Source organism: Oxyura jamaicensis, chromosome 3 (assembly GCF_011077185.1).
Source record: "Oxyura jamaicensis isolate SHBP4307 breed ruddy duck chromosome 3, BPBGC_Ojam_1.0, whole genome shotgun sequence".
NCBI lineage: Eukaryota > Metazoa > Chordata > Aves > Anseriformes > Anatidae > Oxyura > Oxyura jamaicensis.
The window spans coordinates 116,605,094-116,628,004 of record NC_048895.1 but is presented as its reverse complement, the minus strand read 5'-3'; the positions used below and the strand labels follow the sequence as shown (position 1 = coordinate 116,628,004).

At 50.4% G+C, this 22,911-nt stretch overlaps 1 protein-coding gene across 3 annotated transcripts in view; it reads left to right on the top strand.

Moving 5' to 3' along the window:
• The first annotated feature begins 1,516 nt into the window (after positions 1 to 1,516).
• Positions 1,517 to 22,911, top strand: part of EXTL3 (exostosin like glycosyltransferase 3) — a 115,759-nt gene continuing 94,364 nt past the window's right edge. Inside the window, exon 1 of one of the 3 annotated variants that reach the window (XM_035322852.1) lies at positions 1,517 to 1,686. The gene's annotated coding sequence lies outside the window, so the exon portion shown is untranslated. Of the gene's footprint in view, positions 1,687 to 20,824; positions 20,967 to 21,089; positions 21,322 to 22,911 lie in introns of those variants that run through there. The other 2 variants (XM_035322851.1, XM_035322850.1) reach the window with 2 other exon arrangements.

The following is a 22,911-nucleotide window of genomic DNA, read 5'->3' as shown; positions in this document are numbered from 1 at the left end:
TAATTGCCCCCCCAGCTGCACTAATTGCACTGGCTGCACTAATTGCCCCCCCAACTGCACTAATTGCCCTCAGCTGCACTAATTGCACTGGCTGCACTGACTCATGCAGCTGCATTAATTGCAACCCACCTGCACCAATTCCCTTCCCCTGCTGCATTAATTACCCTCTAGCGGCATTAATTGCCCCCAGCCGCATTAATCACCCCCTCCAGCTGCATTAATTGCCCCACAGCTGCATTTATCCACCCCAGCTGCTCTAATTACCCCCACTTCATTAATTGCCCACCCCAGCTGCATTTATTGCCCCCAGCTGCATTGCTTACCTCTAGCTGCTCTAATTATCCCCCAGCTGCATTAATTACTTACCCCAGCTGCATTAATTACCCACCCCAGCTGCATTAATTTCTCCCCAGCCGTACTAATTGCCTCCAGCTACATCAATTCCCCAGATGTTTTAATTACCCACCCCGACTGCATTAATTGCCCCAGCTGCATTAATTACTCAGCTACACTTCTTACCCCAGTTGCATTAATTACCCCTAGCTGCACTAATTACCCAGCTGTGTTAATTTCCCCAGCTGCACTAATTACCCGAGAGTTGTATTAATTGCCCCATCTGTATGTTGCCCCAGCTGCATTAATTACCACAGTTGCATTAATTACCCCCAGCTGCTCTAATTACCCCAGAGCCGCATTAATTACCCAGCTGCATTAGTTACCCCAGCTGCATTCATTAGCCCAGTTGCATTAACTAATTACCCCTCAGCTGCCCTAGTTACCCCAGAGCTTCACTAATTACCCCTCTCAGCTGCATTAGTTACCCCCTGGCTTCACTAATTACCCCCAGCTTCACTAATTACCCCCTAACAGCTGCATTAATTACCCTCAGCTTCACTAAGTACCCCTCCCAGCTGCCTTAATTGCCCCCCAGCTTCACTAATTACCCCTCTCAGCTGCATCAGTTGCGCCCCAGCTGCGCTAATTACCCCCAGCTTCACTTATTACCTCTCCTAGCTGCATTAATTACCTCCAGCCTCACTAATTACCCCTCTCAGCTGCATTAGTTGCCCCCCCAGCTGCACTAATTACCCCCCCAGCTGCACTAATTGCCCCAGGATTCACTTATTATCCCTCTTTTTTTATATTAAGTGCCCCCGGGCTGCACTAATTACCCCCCAGCCTCACTAATTACCCCTCCCGGCTCCACTAATTACCCCCCAGCCTCACTAATTACCCCCCCAGCTGCACTTATTACCCCCCAAATTTACTAATTACCCCTCTCATCTGCAGCAATTACACCCCTGGCTGTACTAATTAATCCAGGCTGCACTAAATACCCACAGCCTCATTAATTACCCCTCCTAGCTCCGCTAATTACCCCCCAGCTTCACTAATTACCCGCAGGGCGTTAGTTCCCCCCCCCGGCGCCATTTTGTGGCTCGGCCACCAGAGGGCGCGCGCGGCCCGGCCTCGCCGCCTTCTCCCACAATGCAGCGGGACGGCCGCGGCTCCGCGCGCCTGCTGCGCTCGGCTCCGCTCGGAACCGCTCGGCTCCGCTCGGCTGGGTTCGGAACCACTCGGCTGGGTTCGGCTCCGTTCGGCACCGCTCGGCTGGGTTCGGCTCCGCTCGGCGGGCCGCGGCCGCGGGGTGAGCGCGGAGCCCCGCGCAGCCCCCGCCCGCCTCAGGTAAGCGCGGCCCCGGCCCCGCTTTTATTTCTCTATTTTTTTTTCTGAATCTTACTGTGTCTATTTATTTATTTATCGATCTAGTTTTTAATTTGACCTTTTACTTCAATTATTTTTTCCCCTTCTTGCGTGTTATTTGTATGTTTTCTGTACTTTCTCAATCTCACCTTATTTGCCCAATTTTATGTATTCCGCCGCGTTTATGGTCAGTTTGCCTTCCTTAGTGTGCTGCAGTTGTTTCACCCCACTGCTCTTACCTTATTTCACCCGATTCCTCCTACTTTATCTATTTCACCCCTTTCTCTTACTCTATTTCACCCAATTTCTCTTTATTTCAGTTATTTCACCCCATTTCCCTTGCCTTATTTCACCCAGCTTCTCTTAACTCATTTATTTTACCCCCTTTCTCTTAATTTATGTCACCCAATTTCTCTTTATTTCACCCATTTTCTCTTACTTCCCCCCCCCTTTTCTCTTGCTTTAATTATTTCACCCCTTTCTCTTACTTTATTTCACCCATTTTCTCCTACTTTATCCATTTCACCCCCTTTTCTTATTTACTTCACCCCCTTCCTCTTACTTCATCTATTTCACCCATTTTATCTTGCTTTATTTCACCCCCTTTCTCTTCCCTTAATTATTTCACCCCATTTTTACCTTATTTCACCCATTTTCCTCTCTCTATTTCACCCCCTTTCTCTTATTTCACCCCATTTCTTTTACTTCATCTATTTTACCCTTTTCTCTTTCTTTATTTCACCCCATTTCTCTTCTTTTCTCTTTTTCCCCCTATTTCTCTCACTTTATCAGTCTCTCCCCCCCCCCCCCCCATCCCCTCCCCGTCGATTTGGGTGCTCGCAGCCCCCCGTGGGGTGCGGGCTGGTGGCTGCTGCTGCTGGGGGGATTTTGGGTCAAAAACAAGCCAAGTTGGGGTTAACTCGTGCCTGGAGGTCCCGCTGCGTGCAGGCAGCTGTATATAGAGGGGTTGGGGTGAATGCCGCTATGAATTTGAGGATTTGGGGGGAAAATTGCCTGCCTCCAAAGGGTCTCGGAGCCCCCTGGGAGCATCCCCCGCAGCGGAGGTTTGTGCCTCTGTGGGTTTCTCTTGGGTGAGGCTCCTCAGGAGCCCGTGGGTGCCCCTCACAGCATCCCTGGTACCCCGTTGTGGTCTTGTTTTGCCTTCTCCTTGCCCCAGGATGTCAGTCGAGAGGGTTTGGGGAGCCAGGGGGATTTGGGGAAGTGGGGAGGACCTGGCCTCCCCAGCACAGCCTCGCTCTGGTCTCTTTACCCGGTGCCCTCCCGGGGCTGCTCGGGACTTGCCACCTCTCTCACATTGTGTTTTGGGTTGGTTTCTTGTCTAAAAATCAGAGATTTGGCTAACTCCCCTGCTAAGGAAACACTGCTGTGCTGAGGACTGCGCAGCACGGGGGCTGTCTGGGGGGGGAGGCGGTGTAAGTCGTGCCCATAAGAACACAAAAACCCTGGGAAATTTCTCTCCCTGTCCCCGCTTCTGCAGACCCGGGACCAGGAATTCCTGGGAATTTGGGCTGGAGGCGCCGGTGCCGTTGTAGGGTGCTGGAATGGTCCCTTGCGGTCCTGGTGGGCGGCAGAGAGCCGGGATGCTGGGGATAGCGGGGTTTTCAGTGGGGGAAACCCAAAACCGCCGTGTCCTGCCCCAACATGTGCTTCCAGGGGGCACGAGGGGGGCACGAGGCCCCTGACCCCATCGTGATGGGACCTGCGGCTTCTGCACGCAGCGGTGCCAGCGCAGAGCCCCTGGCTGAGGCTTTAAAGCGGTGTAATTTGTTAAATGCAATCCAGAGTCCTCTCTGACACGTTTTTGGGTTCTTCGTGCCCATCTGCGTGCTTTGGGGAAGGGGGAAGCGTCGTCATCCCCGTAAAAAAGTTTGATGTTTAGCAGCAGATGAAGGCGTTGCTCCGGTTTGGCTCCTGTCTTTGCTTTTTTTTTCCACTTTCGTGCCCCAAAATCAGTCACATACAGCCGAAACACGAGGGTGGGGGACCCTCTGCTCCCGTGTCACCTCCATCCGTGCTCGTGGCAGCGGTGATTCGATCCCTGGGACAGCCAGAGAGCATCCCGAAAAGGGTGCTGTGGCCGTGGGGTGCATCGTGATTGAAGGCTCACGGTTACTTCCCTCATCTCTTCTATTTCCCTTGGGATTTCCAGCCCTGTGTCAGCGTTTGTCTTTATTACATCTCTTGTCACTCTTCGGCGGGTCCCTGGAGGTGAGCGGTGGCGGGGGTTGTTAATTTGCTGCCAATTAGCGGGAGCGGGACCAGGACAGACCCTGATGCAGCGCGGCCTCGGGATGCTTTTTCCCTCGGCGGTGGGTCTGAGCCTGCCCGGAGCTGCTGCCAAACCTTCAGCCGCCTGCGTGGGATGTTCCTTAAAAAGAAAGGCGCTCCGGGAGCTGTTCCTTCCCCCCCAAAACAGCGCCGGGTTGTGTTCCTCCCGGTTAGGGGGTGGCTCTCTTGTTAGCTGAGGAAATGTCTGCGGTAAGAAATTAATAGGAGAAGGCTTCAATTAATCAAGGGAGATGCTAACGAGCGCTTGCCCTTCCCTGGGGCCGCCTCCGCGGGCGCCTTGACTGGAGGCCGGAGGTGCAGGGCAGGCGTAAACCCTGCGATTTCGGTGAGGAGAAAGCGATGAAATAATTGCAAAGCTGTTAAACAACACCCTGGGGCGAAGGCGGCGGGCGCCGAACCCCGCTGCACCTTCGCAGCGCTCCCTACCCGGCTGCGCGCTCTGTATTTGCGTAAGCTCCTGGCAGGGATCGTGGCTTGTTGTGGTCCTGCCAAACCCTGTGATAAAAATGCTAAAATACATAAAAAGCTGCTTTTTGGGGACGCCTTGGGCTCTGCCGTCCCGGGCTCTCAGCGCCTCGTGGCTCTGCCATCGTTTTGAAATCCCGAGCGTGCGGCCTCGTGGCTCACCACGTCGGTCCCCGGGCCCGGGGATTTGCAAGAGGTTTGCCAAGGCTGGTATAAAAATCAGGAGGTGTCGGCGTGTTCGTGTTTTAAAATCGACCCCACAGAGGAATCCCATGGGGACACAAGTGCTGGCTGGGGATGGGGGGGGTCCGCGTGTGTCGGCGGTGGGATCGGGGCCAATCCGTTCCATTTCCATCACTCCCAGCCTATTTTCTCTTACTTGGCTGGCATTGCAGACGCTTCTTTTAGCTGAAAAATGAGAAAACTGTGGAAAAAAAAAGCCCCCCCGCCCCCCGAGCAATTCGTTCTCCCCCGGCTTTGGTTTCCCTGTTCATCTTTTTTTCTGGCTGTAATGTCTGCTGGGGCTTCTGGCTTCCTAAAGAAAAGGTAAAAGGGGAAAAAAAATGGAAAGAAGAAGAAAGCAGGAGTTTAATAATAGATCAAAAAATGAGATTAAGCAGTAAGTCAGCCCTGCCCTGCTCCCTCCCTTCCCAAAAAACAAGCGAAAGAAATTGCGGATCGCCTGGCAAGAGGGGAGTGGAAACGGCAAAGCCGGAACCCGGTGTGAAGTATGGATGAGGAGTTTATGTTTTATTTAACGGCTGCGTGCTGCCGCCCTCCCCTGGCCTTCTGGTTGAGGTGAATAAAAGAGCAGGGCTGAACCGGGACGGGGAGTCGAGCCCTGCAGGTGAACGCCCGGAGCTCTGGCGGCGTTGGAGGCCGCAGCTGGAGGTGGCCTCCAAAAACCACGAGGTTTTATGAGGCGCTGTTTGCCTCCGGTGGTGCTCGGACCACGTTCTCTCAGGGGTTGTTAGTCACCGGCGAAGCTGCACCAGAGAGGGGCCTTTCGGCGTGTCTCGGCCTGGAAGGGCGTTCGGTGGAGGCTCGCGCTTGACGAGACACGAATCTCCTGGAGGGGAGGCTCGGGCCTGGCAGCAGGCGCTGAGGCCGCCAACCCCGGGCTTGTTGGTGTTGGCTGCGAATCTGCCAGCTCCTCTGGCACTCGGCTGTGGTGAGGCCATTGCTTCAGGCCCAGCGGGATGGCCTCAGGTTCTTGGCCGGCCCGTGGAAATGTTTGGGCAATGCAGTTCGGGGGGAGCTGCTGTCCTGCTGGCTCGGCCCAAAGGTCTCCAGAGGCAGCGTGGGCATCGGGTAGGGTTCAAGTGAGCCTTGCTGGAAGGGTTCCTACGTGGAGACAGGAGGCTGGAGACAGGATAGCAGACCTTTAGTTTGACCCAACCTTGCTGTAAACAAGGTGGTAGGAACACCCACAACGAATAAAATACCAAAAGGGACACGAGGCACAGCCGGTCCCCTCCAGCATCGTCCTTGTCCAACACAACACAGCCCAACGTGGGTCATGGTGTGGGGATAAAGACCCAGCTGCAGGCTTGCTGGGGCTAAATAGCCCACTTCTAGGTGCACACAGTCTTCTAGCCCCTGCTCCTGGAGAAGGGGAGAGGCTGGGGAGCTTCCTCCATCTCAGCTGCCGGTGGTAAGGACGTGGCAGGAGGTGAATGCAAGCAGCAATCCCACGCGTGGGGCTGGGGATGTTCGCTGAGGGCTGCCAGAGAAGGAGAAGAGGCAAAAGCCTGCCTGCCTGCTGGAAAGCACCGCTCCCACGTGTTATTAGCAGCCTCTCAGGTCTTAATTTGTCTTGTCACCACCTTGGGCTCAGCTCGGTGCTTTAAGAGTTGGAGGAGAATCTGTTCCGTTGCCCGCTGGGCTGCTGCTCTTGTCTGTTCTCCAAAAGGAAGCAAACCAGATGTGCCAGAGCTTAAATTTAGGGGGAAGAAAATCCAGAGCTTGGAAACAGCCCCTTTCCTCAACAAGGAAGCGTTTGCCTTCCACCTTTTCCTGAGGCTGCATGGGTGTAAAGTGCAGGGAGAAGATGGGGTAAGGTTGCCTTTGTTTTAATTTCCATGGATTCCGAAAGCGGGGCACTTGGGATTTCTTTTCAAGTTGCTTTGCCAACTTTGGGTGGAGAAAAAGAGCTGAAAACCTTGCCTTGGTGGATGTGGGATGGAGGCAGGAATTATTTCATTGCCCTGTTTATACTGGTGATGCCCCGAGGCATAACAGCGAAGCCGGGGCCGCATTGCCCGCTGCGTAGGGCTTTGAAGAGCGCTCTCCCCCCAGGTCCTTTTTCCCAGCACCGACAAGATGAGCACCAAAGATCCGTGGTTGAGTCAGCAATGCAGATGCCATCAAACGGCTGCTTTATTCCAGCGCATGAATCAGAGCACAGCAGTGGCAGAGCCTCATATCCTGCGTCTCCTGATAACAATGCGGTTACCTCCGAGGAAACAAAACACGGAGCGATCCCATTATCCCGGCTCTTTAGCTCTCTCATTGGCACCCGTGGTCCTTATTTTATTGCAACTCTTGCAAGAGCGGGTGGGGGTTATTTTCTTTTTTAAATCCGACATCCTGGAGTTCAAATAGACTTTTAAAAATATTTGTGGAAGCGATCCAGCATGTGCGTACACGCTCAGACAATTACGAGGGGATAAATAGGACTGTCTGCTGGAGCACGAGCAACTGGTGTCCACCCCAGTCCCACCAGTAAGAGCAGCGTGTGCCACCAGCATGGGTGCTGACTGCTCACCCTATAGGCCTTTTTAATGCATGTTCTTGGGGAGGAAGGGGGATTAGCTTCATCTGGTGTTGCAACAATCTGTTTGCCTCCAAACTCATCCTAATTTCCAGGCTTTTCTCTCCCTCGGTTCACTTGGAAAGCTTTATGCAGGCGCGAAGCCCTTTATCCCCAGACGTTTTCTGCTTCTCCATCCCCAAACACCGCTTTCGACGGCACGGACCGCAGCCAGAGCAGTGACAGCATTTCCTTCTATTGTCCTGGTTCCCCCCGCGACGTCCTCATGCTGCTCTGGCTTTTACATCGGCAGCTCCCCGCGGCCCGTCTGTGTCCTGTTCCTCCTGGTGTCCCACTTCTGCACCCGGCCGTGGCGGGACAGCCAGGCGCGCGGCGGCGCGGTTTATATCCCTCAAACCAGACGAAATGGTGACATTTTGCAGAGAGCTGGCTGGATTGTTCCCTGGTGGCAGGGAGGAATTGTTTAAAAGGCAGTTGTGCCGCTCTGGCAGCGGTGGGGGTGGAGAAGGACAGTTTCTCCCAAATTCCTCTTTTGGAGGAGCTTGCTCGTTCCTCGGGATTTTTTAACCGGAGACTGCAGGATTTGGGGGGGTAAAAACCATTTCTGTGGTTCCCCATCTGTAGATTTGAGGGACAGTTCAAATGCTACATCAGAAATCGCGCGGCAGAAACGCGGAGACTAGACATTAATAATTAGGAGACTGCACAATGAAGTGCTGGAAGGTTTCGCACGTGACACAACCTCTTTCGATCCAGCTGAAGCTCCGCACAGATCTGTGTGAAGGTTCTGTGCAGCCAGGCTGGGGAAGGCTTTGCTCCATTCTGAGCCTTTTTGAGGAGAAGAAAACGGGAAGGAAAAACCATGTTGCGTCCCCAAAGACTTTGTATTCTCTAAAGCTCAAGCGTGGGAGCTCTGCGGTTCCTCCTATTATACGGTGTTTGTATGTGCTGGGAGAAAATGATCTAAATTAATTGTTATCTTTTCTCTGCTTCCCACATCTTCGAAGCGCTGCCATCCAGCCGAGCTGCCTCCTATCAAATCGGAAACACGAAAAAAGAAAAAAAAAAAAAAACCTCCCAGACTGTGACCGAAGATGAGAAATGTTGGTCCCCGGGGGTCCGTGTCCCTGAGGGTTGCATGGTACGAGCTTTGGGCCGTGAGATGACGAACGCGACTCCACAGTTGCTCGTTCATGCTTCGGTAAAGGTGTAGGTAGGTCCAGCACTAGAGCCGAGCTCTCTCCAGCTGCTTCGTGAACGTCCTCCACTTTTTCTGCCGCAGTTCAAAGCCATCGGAGGGCTGCTGGTGTTTGGAACAACCGTGCCCACCTAGGATTGTTGTGACCTTGGATTTATTCGATCGAATATTCCAAAGATTAAGAGTGAAAATAGCTGAGCCTGTCAGCCCCAAGGAATTGTGTTGCAGCCTGGGCTCAAATCCATCACCTGGAATCGGGAGGCTCTGGCAGGGTATTCTTCATCCCTCAGCAGAAGGCATCGCAGCGAGATCGTTTAACTGCAATTCATCAATTTACCAAGCCACTTGATTAAGTGGGGGTTGGAGAAAGGCTGAAGGGAGAGCGTCTGCCTGGTGTAAGGCATCTCTGGCCACCTGAGGACTTTCTGGCTCGTGCGTCCGTTGCCTTTCAAGTCTCCAGGAAAGCCCGTCAGGAGGAGAGCCCAGCAAAACTTACTCACGGTGGTGGTGAAATGAGAGGAACTGAAGAAATAAAGAAATTCATGCTTTTGAGGTTTTCCTCCACATGCTACAACCTCAGCTTGCCTTAGCTGTAGTCTGAAGAGATCCCGGAGATGTCGGAGTGGGCATCTGGAGGAAAAAAAGTGACATAAGTAAGTTAGGGGTTTCTTAACGAATGTGGCATTTTGGGAATTTCCTTATTCCGTAGTACATCCCAGTACTGTTTTTTTTCAAAATCTGTAGGTGCTTTCTGTGGGTGATCTCTGCTCGGAGCCACAGCGGCACTCCCTTGTTTTGCCCTTAGGATCAACATCCACGTTGTTTTCGTACCAGATCAGCCTCAGCCTCATCCAATCTTACCAGGCGGCTGCGTTTGCACCACCCCAATCACTTCGGAGCCTGCCAGAGTATTTCAGTCAGCCCCGACGAAGAGACACAGGTCTGCAAGGGTAATTAAAGCTGCACAAGATGATGACAGACAGGCCCGAGGGGCAGCCTGGGTACCTGCAGAGGAGCCTCGGGGAGAGGAACAGCTCCAGCTTGCAAGAGCAGATGCCCGGCAGTGCCCACGAGGGACCGTGGTGGTCTGTATTGACAGGAAGACATATTCTTTGTTTAAATGTGGTGGTGTTTCAGCCACAAGTGGCTCTGGAAGAAAGTGGCCGTGCTGGGGAGCTGCGTGGCTCACTGGGACCTCGCCTGCCTCCAGGGGAATCGCAGCGAAGGACTTTGGCCAGCCAAGGACGCGAGAGGGCGAGCGGGTCCTTCTATATGGGCGTCTTGCAAGTCCTATTGTTTTCTTTCAACAAGAGTGAGAGGAAAAATGAGAATTCGTTTGATTTTTAATAATAAAATACCTCCAAGGAGATGAAGCAGAAGAAACTGTTAACAAGAGGAATAGCTGGAGATGAAAAACAAATTGTCTCTTGCACGCACACGCACGCGTCCAGGCGCCTTCTCCTCACGTAACATGGGAAAAGTAAATTGAAAATGAGCCCCTACAAATTGCCATGAAAGGGAGAGGGGGGGAAAAAAAAAAGAGGGTGAGTCAGCACTAACCCTGCCTATCTGAACCAAGAGGAAGCCCGCCTGGTGCTCGTGATGGATTTTTGCAGAGAAGGTAACGCATCAGGCCGATGACAGCCCGTAAGAAATGCTGCGAGCGGTCCGAAAATTGCTGCTGGGTACTTGAATGTCACCGACTGCACTGAATGAATTGCGGGCTGAGTCGCACCGATTTCCCTAAAGCTGTGTGTTTTAGCATGCAAATCCCGAGGAGGCACAATCCCTGAATTTTTTGTCTGCTTCGGCTCGAGAGTCGAAGAGGCGTATTACCGACGCGTCCTCCATTTGAATCAATTGTCAGCGCTGCGTCTGTGGAGAGAATGCGTCGGGGGTTATTGATCATGTTACGAAGGTGCTTAAAAACACGAGTGTGTCGGGTTTATTCTCCCTTCAGTAACCTGCTGTTGTTTCTAGCACTCTTAAAAAATATTTTTCCAGTCCTGGTCTCCTCCGGAGATCTCTGCTGAGCGGGGCATTAGTAACGGAGATGCTCTGTATGTCCACATTGCCTTTCCTCCAAGAGTTTGTTGTAAGCCTGACCTTGTTCTGTTGCTTTCTTGACATTTTTGAGGCAATTCCATGTGCTAGAGGAAAAACTGAGGTAGGGAGCGATTCTGGGAATCTTCCCAGTGTGGCACAAGAGGTGGAGATGAGAGTCTTGCGGCTGTGATTTACCGACGCTCGGATGCGTAGGTGCTGCTCTTCGTGTGTGTTGCTGTTGGGTTTCTTTTGCCCTGGTTAAACCACATCAGCTGAAATGCAAGTTACTGGCCAAAACTTCCTGTTGATCTCCGTTGTACTATCGCTGCCTCCGTTTTGTTTCCTCTGCTGCTCTGCCCGTCGCTGCCGGTGCAGAGGAGATACGACAGCAGTCTCACACCCACTGGAGAAATAATGCTACAGATTAAGGGACTCGGGGTGCTGGGGGAAATATTTTAGGCAGTAGGTGTCTCCAGGAAATGCAAGGGAAATTCTTCCATGTGACAGGGGGCAGAGACTGGGATTCCCTTTTAGGAGCTGTGGCCGACGACTTGGGCATTTTGCCTCTGTTTCCATCTTTAAGCAGTTCCTGCCCCTACGGAGGTGGTTGTGAGGCTTAGTCACTGGTTTCACGGCCCTTTGAAGAAGGCAAGTGGTGTGTAACAGCTCCGTGGCCATTAATGGTAAGGCTCGCTATGAGAATTTTTTACAGCTGAGTTTAGGTACGCCAGGAGAGAGCCCCAGAAGGCTGAAACGGGCATCGCTTCGCTGCTCTCACCCCGGCTGCTCCATCCAGGTGATGGCATCAGGTTGTCTGCCCCCGATACCTGGTTTGTGGGCTGCAGCAGGAGCCCTCCCTCTCCTTGCTCCTGGTACAAGTCCTCCCCTTGGCCCCCTGCCACAGCGTCCGCCAAGTTGAAATCTGGTTCTGGGCTTTTGGCTCCCTTCCTTCTACGTGTTTTCAATTTTGTTGGCTTTAACAGATCCCGGTGGCATCTTTTTATGATGCGCTATATTCAGCTGCTTCTATTGCTTCCAGTACAGTAACGCTCCTGAAGTTCAACCTATTTTTTAATTACAAAAAAAGAAAAGAGAGACCAAGTTTAGTATTGTTCTGTTAACACTGGGAGAAAAGGATTCTGAGAAAAGAAGGATTTTTCTTATTCTTGCCAACTCGGAATACTCTGTGATTCTGTGGTCTTTAAATTGGAATGAATTTAAAACTCCACACAGCGGTTTCGGTGGAACATTGCTGTAGCTGGAGGAGCAAATTACTGTTTTTTCTTGCTCTCCTGGGAGCCGGTATTGGTATTGATTAAACATGTGCATTGCCACCTGTTGGACGATCTCAGAGTTTCTGATGAGCTCCTTGAGTGCCTTGCTCTGTAGTCCTGAAAATTCAACTGCCCAGTGCTCACCAGAGTGCATCAGGTACGGTCTGCATCAGCTCTGATGGCCCCGAGCAAGCCGTGACACACTTCACAGGCATTTTCGGCAGGACTAACGTTGGCAGAAGCAGTCGTGTGCTCCCCTTCCACCTCTGCTCGCTGGTGTTGCTCTTCCTTCCATCTGCTCACGACACGGGCGGTGGGCAAATTGAGCTGTGGGAGTGATCTGGGTTAAAAGAAGACATTTCGTGAAAGAGGTTTTGCCACATTCCTTTTACTTCAGGATCATCTTGTCCTTTGCATGAGAATAGAAATTAATTTCGTTTCAAGTTCTGAAAACCTGAAGACATGCTGAATAGATAAAATTGGTTCTATATATAGGCTGCAGAATTCCTTTGTACAATGAAACAGTTTGTTTTCATTTAAAACCATGTATTCAGCACATTCAGCTTAATTTTATTTAACTACAAATTTTACATGCTGTTTTCCTACCCTCTAATTGTTTTTTTTTTTTTTTAATTTTGTGGCATAAATCCTAAGTACAATTAAAAAGTCAGGCTAGTCATTAAGAAGCTTCATTTCCCATTTTTAACATAAAACGGTTGAACTTGCATAGTTCATTAATTTATACAAATGCCCAACTGAGAAAGTAGGACAGCTCTCCAGTTAGCCAAAGGCCCAATTTACAGAGAAATAGCCCTTTGTTGTTCTTCGCCAGCAAAAGGCAGCCTTTGGTTAGGAGAAAAAAGGCTAAAAATACAAAGCAAGATGGTTTAAATCACTTAAAACTGAACTATTTTCCCAGTTTTGCATCAATAAATCCTACGGTCGCAGGAGAAAAGATCGGGTGGTTGAAAAAGGATTGTCGGGCAAGTTAGCGGCAGTGGTCCCCAAGGTCTGGTCTCGAGACCACTGTATTAACAAATATGTTAATTAACAAATCAACGTATTAACAGCAACCCCACACGGCCCCGTTAGAGGAGCTGGGGTGGTAAGCCAGTGGCAGAAAAAAAAAAAGGCAGAGAAAAATGATATTCCTTCTCTATAAATACACTGCCGTAAACACCAGGGAGGGAGAAGAGTTATTGAAGCTAAATGACAATTCAGGCACGAGAACAAACAGCTCTGAATATGTTAAAGCCGGGAACGAGCAGAATGCCTCAAACCAAGCGAGGCTCTTGAATCGCCTTCTAATGGGAATTGTGTAACGGGGCTAAAAAAACCTGATCACTGCGAAGACGGAGCCTGATAAATGTATTAACGGCATCATGCAGTGACGTTGACTTCAGCATTAAGGGATCAGGCTCAGGATTTCCGTCCCGCGCTGTTGCAAATATGCTTAAGGATCCTGCAGGTGAGAGGGGAAAAAAAAAAAAAAAAAGCATAGAAAGTTTTTTTGTTTTAAGAAATATTTGCAAAATGGTTCGGCTTCGGGTTGGTTTCTCCGTTTCTAACGCACCAATAATAGAACGGAGTGAGCTGTGGAAAGAAGGAAGTATCCTTTCTGCCCTGCGAAAAAGCACAGCTGGCAACTGTTTCCCTATTTTAGTGGTCGATTTTGGCAGCGGGCCTGTCGCACTCAAATATATATATTCCAATTTAAATCATATTGGTACCTGATAGTAAATTTAGGCCTTGAAACAGGTTGCACTTCAGAAGATGACATTTCTTATTATTTAACTTTGTAATGATGCTTTGTAAAAAACCGGCAGCACTTAGCGCTTGCTAGAATTTCTTATTGATCTCGCTGTTCTCTCTATTGATCCCCATTTCCCCCCTCTACCAATAAGTCCCCAGATTTTTTGCCGCTTTGCTAAAATCCCAATAAATAAGATCGAGATGCCTTTTTGGCCAAAGAGCCCCGTTATTTTATCCAAGGCAGGTGCCGAGTTATTTTAGCACAGTGTAACTTTGATCTGATGGCGTGTTTTACGCTCCGTATTTCCATGCCTTTTATGTTTCTGTTCAAACTCTGTCCTCGAGGCTCGTGTGCGGCTGATGCCGTGGCCTCCCCGAGTGCTGCTTTCTCCAGTCCTTCGTCCCAAAACGGAGAAATTCTGCGTGGAGCCCTCTGCAATTTGCAAGGACCCCTGGCTGGAGGGGGCTGGCGTTGGCGGTGTGCCGCGTTGTTACACCCGAGAGCACCCACCGTGCACATTGGCACTCAAACACAGGCTGGGGAGGTTCATTCTAACACTTCTAAGCTTACAAAGCTTTCTAAATTTTAGCTCAGGTGTTGTGTAGGCCTGGTTGAAATGCTGCCATCCTCTGCTGCCGTGGCTGAGCGGCGGTGCAGCTCATTTATGAAGTCTGGGGGCTTGAGCGTGGCTCTCCCTAATCGCCTGTGTGTTCTCCTGGCATCCCCATGCGTTCTTTTTATTCGGCTCCTCCATTCAGGATGCAAATGGCAGATGCTTTTTGTTCTTTGGATTCAAGGCCTCGTTGGAGCCTTTCAGCCGTGCAGCCCGGTCAGCTTCACAAACCGGTTAATTACCTCAACTTCCCTTTATGAAACCCAAAACCTCACAGACCCGCTTTGATTTTGCTTAACCCGAACCAATTTGTGTGAAGGAGGCTTGAATTGAGTGATGGCGAGTAGCTTTTATTATCACATCCTCGCTATTTGCCAAAGGCCCGCGGCAGCATCACCTCCTGTTTGTTCAGCGCCTATTTTGTGGGGAAGTCCGTCCGCTCTTACACCCAGGGCTCGCAGGGCCCCGCTGTTCGTATTTGTTCTTCCTTCTATATCTGCAGTCTAAGGCTCCCTTATCAGCCGATTCCGAGGAGTATTTCTTTCTCTTTGATTTAAAAGGCTCTCTGCACACAGCCAAACCTGACGGTGGGGTCTCCAGCGGACCTCTAACACGATCCCGGTAGACAGCCTTTTGCAGCCTTTTCCCCAAGTGACTTTAATCCGGACTGATCGTTTCATGCGTGCTATCGCTTTGGATTTCCAGCAATCGCAGACGTTTCACTCAGCTGCAGAGCATTGTCCCAAAAGATTATTTAAGCAGAGTTTTGGGATCGCGCATTTTAGGGTTACGTGTGTAGCGTGCGCTCTCGGCTCTGGCTTTGCTTTGGGGTTTTGAGGTGTTTTTTTGTGTTTTTCACCATGTGTATGCGTTTAGTGGCCTTCTTTAACATATTCTGACTATAATTTCTACCAGATCTTTTCCTAACGGTCATGTAGGCATTATCTCCAGTTTCCACTGTGGCAGCTGAACCCGGGGACGAATGAAGCAGCTGGCTTAAGCACGCGGGGCTGCGCGAGCGGAGCCCGGCTTCCCGGAGTTTTCTGTCTCTTGAAGCACTCCCGGCAATCTGGCGGGTTGTCAGAGCCCCTCAGATTGTGCGGACTCGAGGGTGAGCTGAAGTGCTGGAAACTCGTGTCCTCGAGTCTGGTTGTCTGATGCACGCGCTTAAAATGATGCTTTTGTACCCTACCGAGGAGGGGCCGAGCGGCTTGTTGTGCAGTCGCTTTTAATTTGATTTAAATACTGCTGAATGCTTAATTAAAAAAGTGCTTTTGGTAGACGGGAGCGTAATGCACGAGCTCCGCTGCACTTACAGCATGTAGGTGGTTAGGGATTCTGCTAGATACAAATGAAACGATTGCTTCTTGTTAACTCCTGCTTAAATATAGTTCAAATTACGGAATATTTAGTAGAACAGAATAAGCCGTGGCTTGCCAGCTTTTTCATACCAGTAGTTACCAGATGCTTTCTGTATTTATAACCTCGCCATCTGTTCCAGGGTGGAGTTTGGGGGTAGTCTAGGTATTTGGATGTGTCTTTTTTCTTGGGTGTCTCTGGAAAACTTCAAAGCATCTGTTGTGAGATGAAGGGAAGCATGGTTAGCTGTAATAGTTAAGGAATTCACGGGAATTCTACAGAAATGCAGCAAAGTCCTTGGCACAGCAGGGCTCAGGCACTGAAGGAGCCTTGACCAAGGAGGCAGCGCTGGGATCGTGTCACAGCCGTAGCTGAGATCCAGCACGGTCTTTGCTTGGCTGTCACCAGACCGGGTTGCTGCTTCCTGCTTCGAAGCCACTTTTTATTAATAGTCACTGAAATTTCCAGGAGCATTGTGATATGTCCATCTCTTAACGTGCTTTGAAAAATAGATATATATATCTGTAGATAAATTAAATTTAGATACATCTTAGATTTTTTTTTTATGCTGTGTGACTCATATTTTTTTAGAGTGATAGAGCTAAGTCTAGATAAAAAAAAAAGTCTAGATTAAAAAAAGTCTAGATTAAAAAAAAAAAGTCTAGATAAAAAGAGAAATGAGTGTAGCATGTTCAGGCAAATTTGCTCTCCCTGCTGTACATCCCACAAGGGCCGAGGTGCAGATGGGAGAGGAATAACCCTTTGTAGGACAGATAAAGGAGCTCAGCAGGTTATTCAGTCTTGGAGTTACTTAGTACAAATTTAGGCTAGGGGTTACTCAGTACAAAAAACTCCTGTGCCATGAACCCGCTCGTCTATTGGCTCGTGTGGAGGGCTAGGTCCTCAAAATTGCCGTGGAATTGCTGTGAGTGGTTATGGGCACGTGGGGCAGGAAGACAACACCCTCCGCCTTCACCCTCGCACACCATCGAGCTCCACCACAGCCTGGAGGGACTCGTCATACGGAATTTGGTTTGCCGGTAGTTTTAGGGACGGGTAAAGCCACGTTTTGGTCAATAAACGACTTGTGAAAAATACTCACCCAGTGCTAGTAACAGCTTTCAGTCGCTAATGATCTGGGACACGCTGGGGGAGGAGGGAAAGCTGCATGTCTCATTACCCATCCTCTGAGCCATCTGGTCTCTCACGGTTTGTTTGTAACCACCGTCCTCATCTCTCCTAACTTCATTGTTGCTGAAATCTGAAAATTGCCCTTTTAGGCCTTGTGGTTCTCGTGAAGATAATAACACGGCGTGGTTATGCATGGGTTTCTAAACAAAGCATAACGCAGTCATTTAATGAATTTCTCTAGGATGTTTGCCCTTAATAAAATGTGTGGCAGTGGAACTTGACATACTCTGAGTGTGATCCATAAAATTGCGCCTTAAAACAAAACCTTCTACCATCATGCCATCAAACCTCCTGCTGTCATGATCCACTTTCCCTGTTTCCATGAGGGTTCATTGTCCTTGCTCTTTGGATTCCAGCTGGAGCTGTGCTGGGTCCGAGCCTGCGTAGGTATTTGGGAGGAAAAAGTCTTTGCACTTTATGTCCATGTGTCCATTCTTATGCTAATTTTTCCCTTTTTTTATTGTTTATTATTACTATTCTGGTATTATTCAGGTTGTTGCTGAGTTTCCCTACATGCTCTAGCCCTTGCTTGCCCTATGCCCAGCAGTGGGGTGTACTGTTGAAGTACTTCTTGTGCCCGTGGGGTCTTCAACGTGCTTTATTTAAACCCTGCCTACCCTTGAAATGCAGCTACTTACACTGCAAAGCCTGGCAGCTGCTCCAACAGCATAAGCAGGACCTGGCCACTACTTTTAGGACATAAAATAAGGGGGAAAAAATCCATATCCACTAAAAACTGCAGGGGAGATTGTAAATCATCAGAATGGAACTACCTAAACTGGAGTTTGGCCAGTACTCCAGATAAAGATTTCCTCTCTTGTGAAGCGTGACGTGGGTTATCTGATGGACAGAAGCGGACAGAGGCTCAGCAGGCTTGAAAATTTAGGTTTGCCATGTCGGTGTAGTTGTTCCATAGGGGCTGGGAGATGTTTAGTATCTGTTTAGCACCTAGAGCACCCTGGGGGCTAACAAGTGACTGAATCCTGTGAAAGCTGATGGGAATGTCTGAGGTTACGTGCAGTCGAAATCCACAAAACTCATGAAATCCACAGATGGTCAGGTTTTGGTGCTGTCTCCTGTGGAAGGGAGGAGAAAGAAGTTTAAAAAAAAGGTTTACCAAAAAGCCCATAAGTAGGGAAAAGATGAAAGTTCAGGGTCCTCCCCTCCGACTGTTGTTCTCTTGAGGATCAACGGATGTTTTTCTGAGGTTTATTCCAGGCCATGGAAGCGTGCCATGGATCTGTGTGTTGGCTGGCTCGGAAAGTCCTTAATACCTGCTTGAAATGACTCGATGTAATTTACAGCACAGAGGAAACATCGGTATGTTGGATGTGAGAACCACAAGTGGGATGAGAGGGGGAGTTTGGTGAAGGTAAGGGAAAGAGGTCAAGTGGGGACTAGTGAAATAGAGAAAAGGAGGACACAAAGGAGTGGTGGCATCCACGGTATTAAATTGCAGCTGCCAACTGTAGAGCTACTTAAAAGGTAACACAAGGGAGATTCCCAGCGTGAAATTATACACAGGTGTCTAAATAAGGTGTTCTGGGAGCAGAGGGACTAATGAAGCCAGTTTTTCCTAGATTTTGGCTTTTCTGTAGAGCCTCTGATGGCCAGCGGTTCTTCCCTCTCCTGGGGTGCGTGCCAGCACAGACCCTCACCACATTTCATCTGCTAGGAAAGGAGTCAGGCAACTTATATTTGTTCAAACTGTTACTCATTGCAGCTTACAGACTGCCCATTAGGATCCATTTCTGAGGTAATACTTTGCGTGTGCTCTTGGATATAGTGTATGAGCAGGCTGTAAGAAAACAAAAGCCCTGATAGCAGAAAGGGTGGGAAATGAGGATGTTTGAACACGATAATACTTGTGTTGGGATACGCGTAAGGCAGCTGAGGAGTTTTGGCTCGATGGGAGGGAAACGGAAAACTCCCCATTTATACTGAGCTCCTGTCGCATTGGAACAAGAAGGGGTCAGTGCATGGAGAAGGGGTTTAAATCTGAAACTGCCTACATCAATGTAACGTGCAGCAGCCTTGAGACTACTTTGAAAGAAGGATTTGCCATGCTGGCTGCTGTTCCTGAGAGCTCGTTTCCTTTTGGGAGTCGGGTTAAGAATTGGTCTCTCGCCTTGTGTCCTGACATAAAAGTTCTCCAACTGTATTTCTTCCTCAGCCGGGCCCTGAAGGGATTTATTGTCACCTCGCTTCCTCAAGCAGAACTCCAGGTAGAGCAGGATAGACAGCGTCACCTCAGGCCATGGCAGGTGTCAGTACACAAGTGTGCTAGGACATGGCTGTGTCCAGCAATTTGGGTGAAAACCTTGCCTTTATAGTGGCCAATGCCGTAATAGTCTGTCTTCTTTTTCCTGGAATATATAAAATACTGCTTGTGAGATCCTTTGAACGTGCAGTACCTATTCCTGCCCTTCTGTACGCACATTCCCTGTTTGTGAGATTACCTTTTGTGTTCTTTAACAACAGGTAGACCTGCTCTCCCCCTCACCCCCCACTGCTTTTTCATCTTGGTATAAAAGTTAGTTTCTTTACACATGTGTTAAATGACTGTTAAAAGTGCAGAGCAGTGGAAAAGTGGTTTCTTGCAGCTTTCAAGTGCTCATGTTTTATTAAAGCTGAGATTCCTGGAGACACACTACAGTTGCCACCCTACGCACTCCTATGGAGATAAAACCTCATTTCTTCTGTCACATTCTTTAGTCCCCCAAAAGCTGTCAGTTTGGGTGCTTCGGGGTGAGACTTGATTCCCATAGATATAGGATTGCCTCTCATGGGACCCCAATATATATGCAAAATTAAAGTGCATAAAGTAATAAAATGTACTGAAGCTCGATGTGACCTGGCTTTCCTGTAAGATGATAACTGGCACCATCTCTTGCCTTTTTTCTCCCCTTTATTTCCTCACTGATTTTTTTTTATTATTATTTTTTTCTAATTCTTTTGCTTCAGTCACCAACTTTTGGTATGTGTGGTACTTGTCAGCATACACTTAACATAGCTGCTCCTACTTAACAGCGTTAATGCTGTTTAGTCAGAAAAGAAAGGTTAAAACCACGAATGATGTTTTACACCACTATAGTATTTAAAGCTCTTTATCCAGATTGAGCCATGATTTGTGATACTAATACAAACTGTCCAGATTGGACCTTGATGTAACTTGGTAATGAAAGGAAATCAGTGGTGATGCTGTGGTACCCCGTAAGCAGGGTCTGCAGTCACTTTGACATCTCTGTATCAGCATCCCAGCATATACTTATTTTCACGGGCACTTTTATTAGAAACCACCTGAATATCTCTGCAAGGGATTGATAGCAACCTTTGTGGTCCCTGCAGAGGTTTGACCACAGAGCCGAGGGGTGGGTGTCTGAGCTCCATGGGTGCCCCCTCTGCCTCGTGGTGCTGCTGGGGCACGACTGGGGGCTGCTGGGGCACAACTGGTGGCTATTGGGGTACAACAGATAGTTGCTGGGGCACAACTGAGGGCTACTGGGGCAAAACTGGAGGCTGCTGGAGCACGATTGGGGGCTGTTGGGGGCATGATTGGTGGCTGCTGGCACACAACTGGTGGCTACTGGGGCACAACTGGTGACTATTGGGGTACAATGGGTAGCTGCTGAGGCACAACTGGTGGCTAGTGGGACACAGCTGGTGGCTACTTGGGTACAATGGGTACCAGCTGGGGCGCAACTGGGGGTTACCAGGGCACAACGGGGGGCTGCTAGGGCACAGCTGGGGGCTACTTGGGTACAATGGGTGGCTACTGGGGCACAACTGAGGGCTGCTAGGGCACAAGTGATGGGTATTGGGGTACAGTGGGTAGCTGCCGGGGCGCAACTGGGGGCTACTGGGGCACAGCTGGTGGCTACTTGGGTACAATGGGTCGCTGCTGGGGCACAACGGGGGGTTACTGGAGCTCAACTGTGGACTACTGGGGGCTACTGGGGCTCAACTGGGGCCGCGCCGGGCACTGACAGGGCTCGGGTCCGTGACAGGACCCCGTCCCCTCAGGGGGGCTCCTCGCGCCCACCGTTAGGCGGGAAAAGCGGCTGTGCGCAGCGCGCATGCGCAGTGGCCGGCGCCCACCTCGGGGCAGGAGGGGGAGGCGCCGCTCCGCCCCCTCCACCATTTAAAGGGCCAGCGCTCCGCCTCGGCCGGCCGCCCCGCTCGGCGCCGGCAGCGGGCGGCTGTGGAGCCGGCGGGAGCTCTCCGGCCTCGGGCACTTCGCCTCGTGACGGAGCAGAGCTGGGACGCTTCGGCAATTCTCGGTAGTTTCCGGAGCGGCCTCTTCTTTCGCGTTCCTTGCTCCCTAAAACCCTTCGGCAAGTTCCGTCAGCGCTTCGGCTATCTCCGCCCGCCCTTCGGCTCAGTCCGTTAAGTTCCGCCGCCACTTCGGCAACTTCCGCCGGTCCGGTCGGAAATGGCCGAAGACGTGAGGGAGCCGGGGGTCTAAGGGGAGAAGCCCGGCCGGCCGCTCGGAACGAACCAACTGCACGCCGACGGCGGGGGGGGGGAGCAGGGCAGGGCAGGGCGGGGGCAAAGCGAGGCAGGGGCCGCGGCTCCCCCCCCCTCCCCCGCCGGCCCCGAGGCTCCGCCGGGAGGGCGCAGCGAGGGCGCCGAGAGGTAGGCTGGACCGTACCACGTACCGGAAGGGGGGGAGTGCTGACCCCCCCCCCCCCCCCTGGTGGGGCAGGGGGTGGGGGGGGGGTGGTACGGCCCGGGGGGGCCCCCCCCCGCGGTTTTTTTGGGGGGGGGGGGGGGGGGGGGGGGCTAATCCTTGTGTTTTTCTAAAATATTTTTAAATGTTATTTTTCCAGCTGTTCTCCCCTGAAATACAGAGGTCTCTCCCTAATAAAAATCCCCCTCGAATAGTGGAATTAAACTAAATGAGTGGAATTAAACTACATTAATGTCGGTTAATGCGTTACCGCCGCCTGCGTGACGCGCAGTTGTGCTGGTCCTCAAGGAAACAGTTCTGCCCGAAGGGGCCAGAAGTGGTTAAATTGGTATTAAAGGTTCACAGAAGCACAGTGTCCTTCAGAGGGGTGCCGCTCCGCTGCCGCGTTGTCAAAATTCGGGGTCGGCTCCTGTTGCTTCTGCCTGGCCTCTGGTAGCTCGTGTGGCCCCATCGGGTAGTTCGGTTTGAAAAACGCTGCTTTCTGTGCCGTGAGGCCATTTAATCTGTTTTAAAAAAAAAAAGATGAAACGAGTCCGTTTCCTGAAGCGGCTGTCACATGCAGGCAGCTATCTGTTTTCGGGGAGAAATCTGCGTGTGTGAGGTGCCAAAGTCTGTCACGCGCATCACAGGCGTGTTTTGATCGGTGTTTGTCATGTGTCTGTGGTACTCTGTCACACGGAGTGTGTTTTGTACGTTGTCACGCCTCATCAAGCCATGAATAATCCTAAAACCTCTTTATATCAATCACAAACGGACTGCAGTGCGATTATGTGGTGATGGGAAAAGTGCTTTCCCCTCAGATATCCCCTAACCTCATGGTCTGAGGGTCCTGGTGGTACCCGTATTCCGTTACAGCTTTGTGATACCTCTTCTTTTCAGGTTTTTCTTTCCAGAAATCAGACTTTCCATTGGTTCAGTTCAGTGTTAGGATATCCCAGAGCAGGGGTAATAGACTGCCTTCATTTGAGCCCCGTATGGCCAAGTTCCTCTGGCAGCTCAGCTGTGGTACTGACAGCCCTCGAACTCCTCGCGGTTTTATTTTTGCAGAAGGGAAAGTCCAAAATGGTTTTCTGAAGTTCTCTGATTTTGCAAGCGGAGACTGTTAGCTCTCGTGTCTGTTGGCACGTGAGGACGGCTTTTGGCAGTTGTCAAATCAGAGCAAAAGCAGCGGATAGGGAAAACATGAAAAACATGGTTGTTGGACTGCCGTCGCTTCGGCTGTTTCTTAATGATAAACTGCTAAATTGGAAGGCTGTTCATGTGCTGCTGAGGTGGGATGGGAAAGATCATCGTCTTCCCGACAATATTTGTAGCGTGGATCTCTGGGACTGTTCAGACAAGGATTTAAATGGTGTTGATGCGTTCCCAGGGCTTGCTTGCACACGGGGAGCCAGACACCATCTTGAGTATGTTTTCCACGACTGTTAAGTTTTGAAATCCCACGATAATGTTAATTTTTTTTAGAGTTTGTCTCTTCTGGCTGTGTATTTGTTCTTTTTCCCCTCTCTCACACTCCGTGCTGCCCGAGGAAAAGA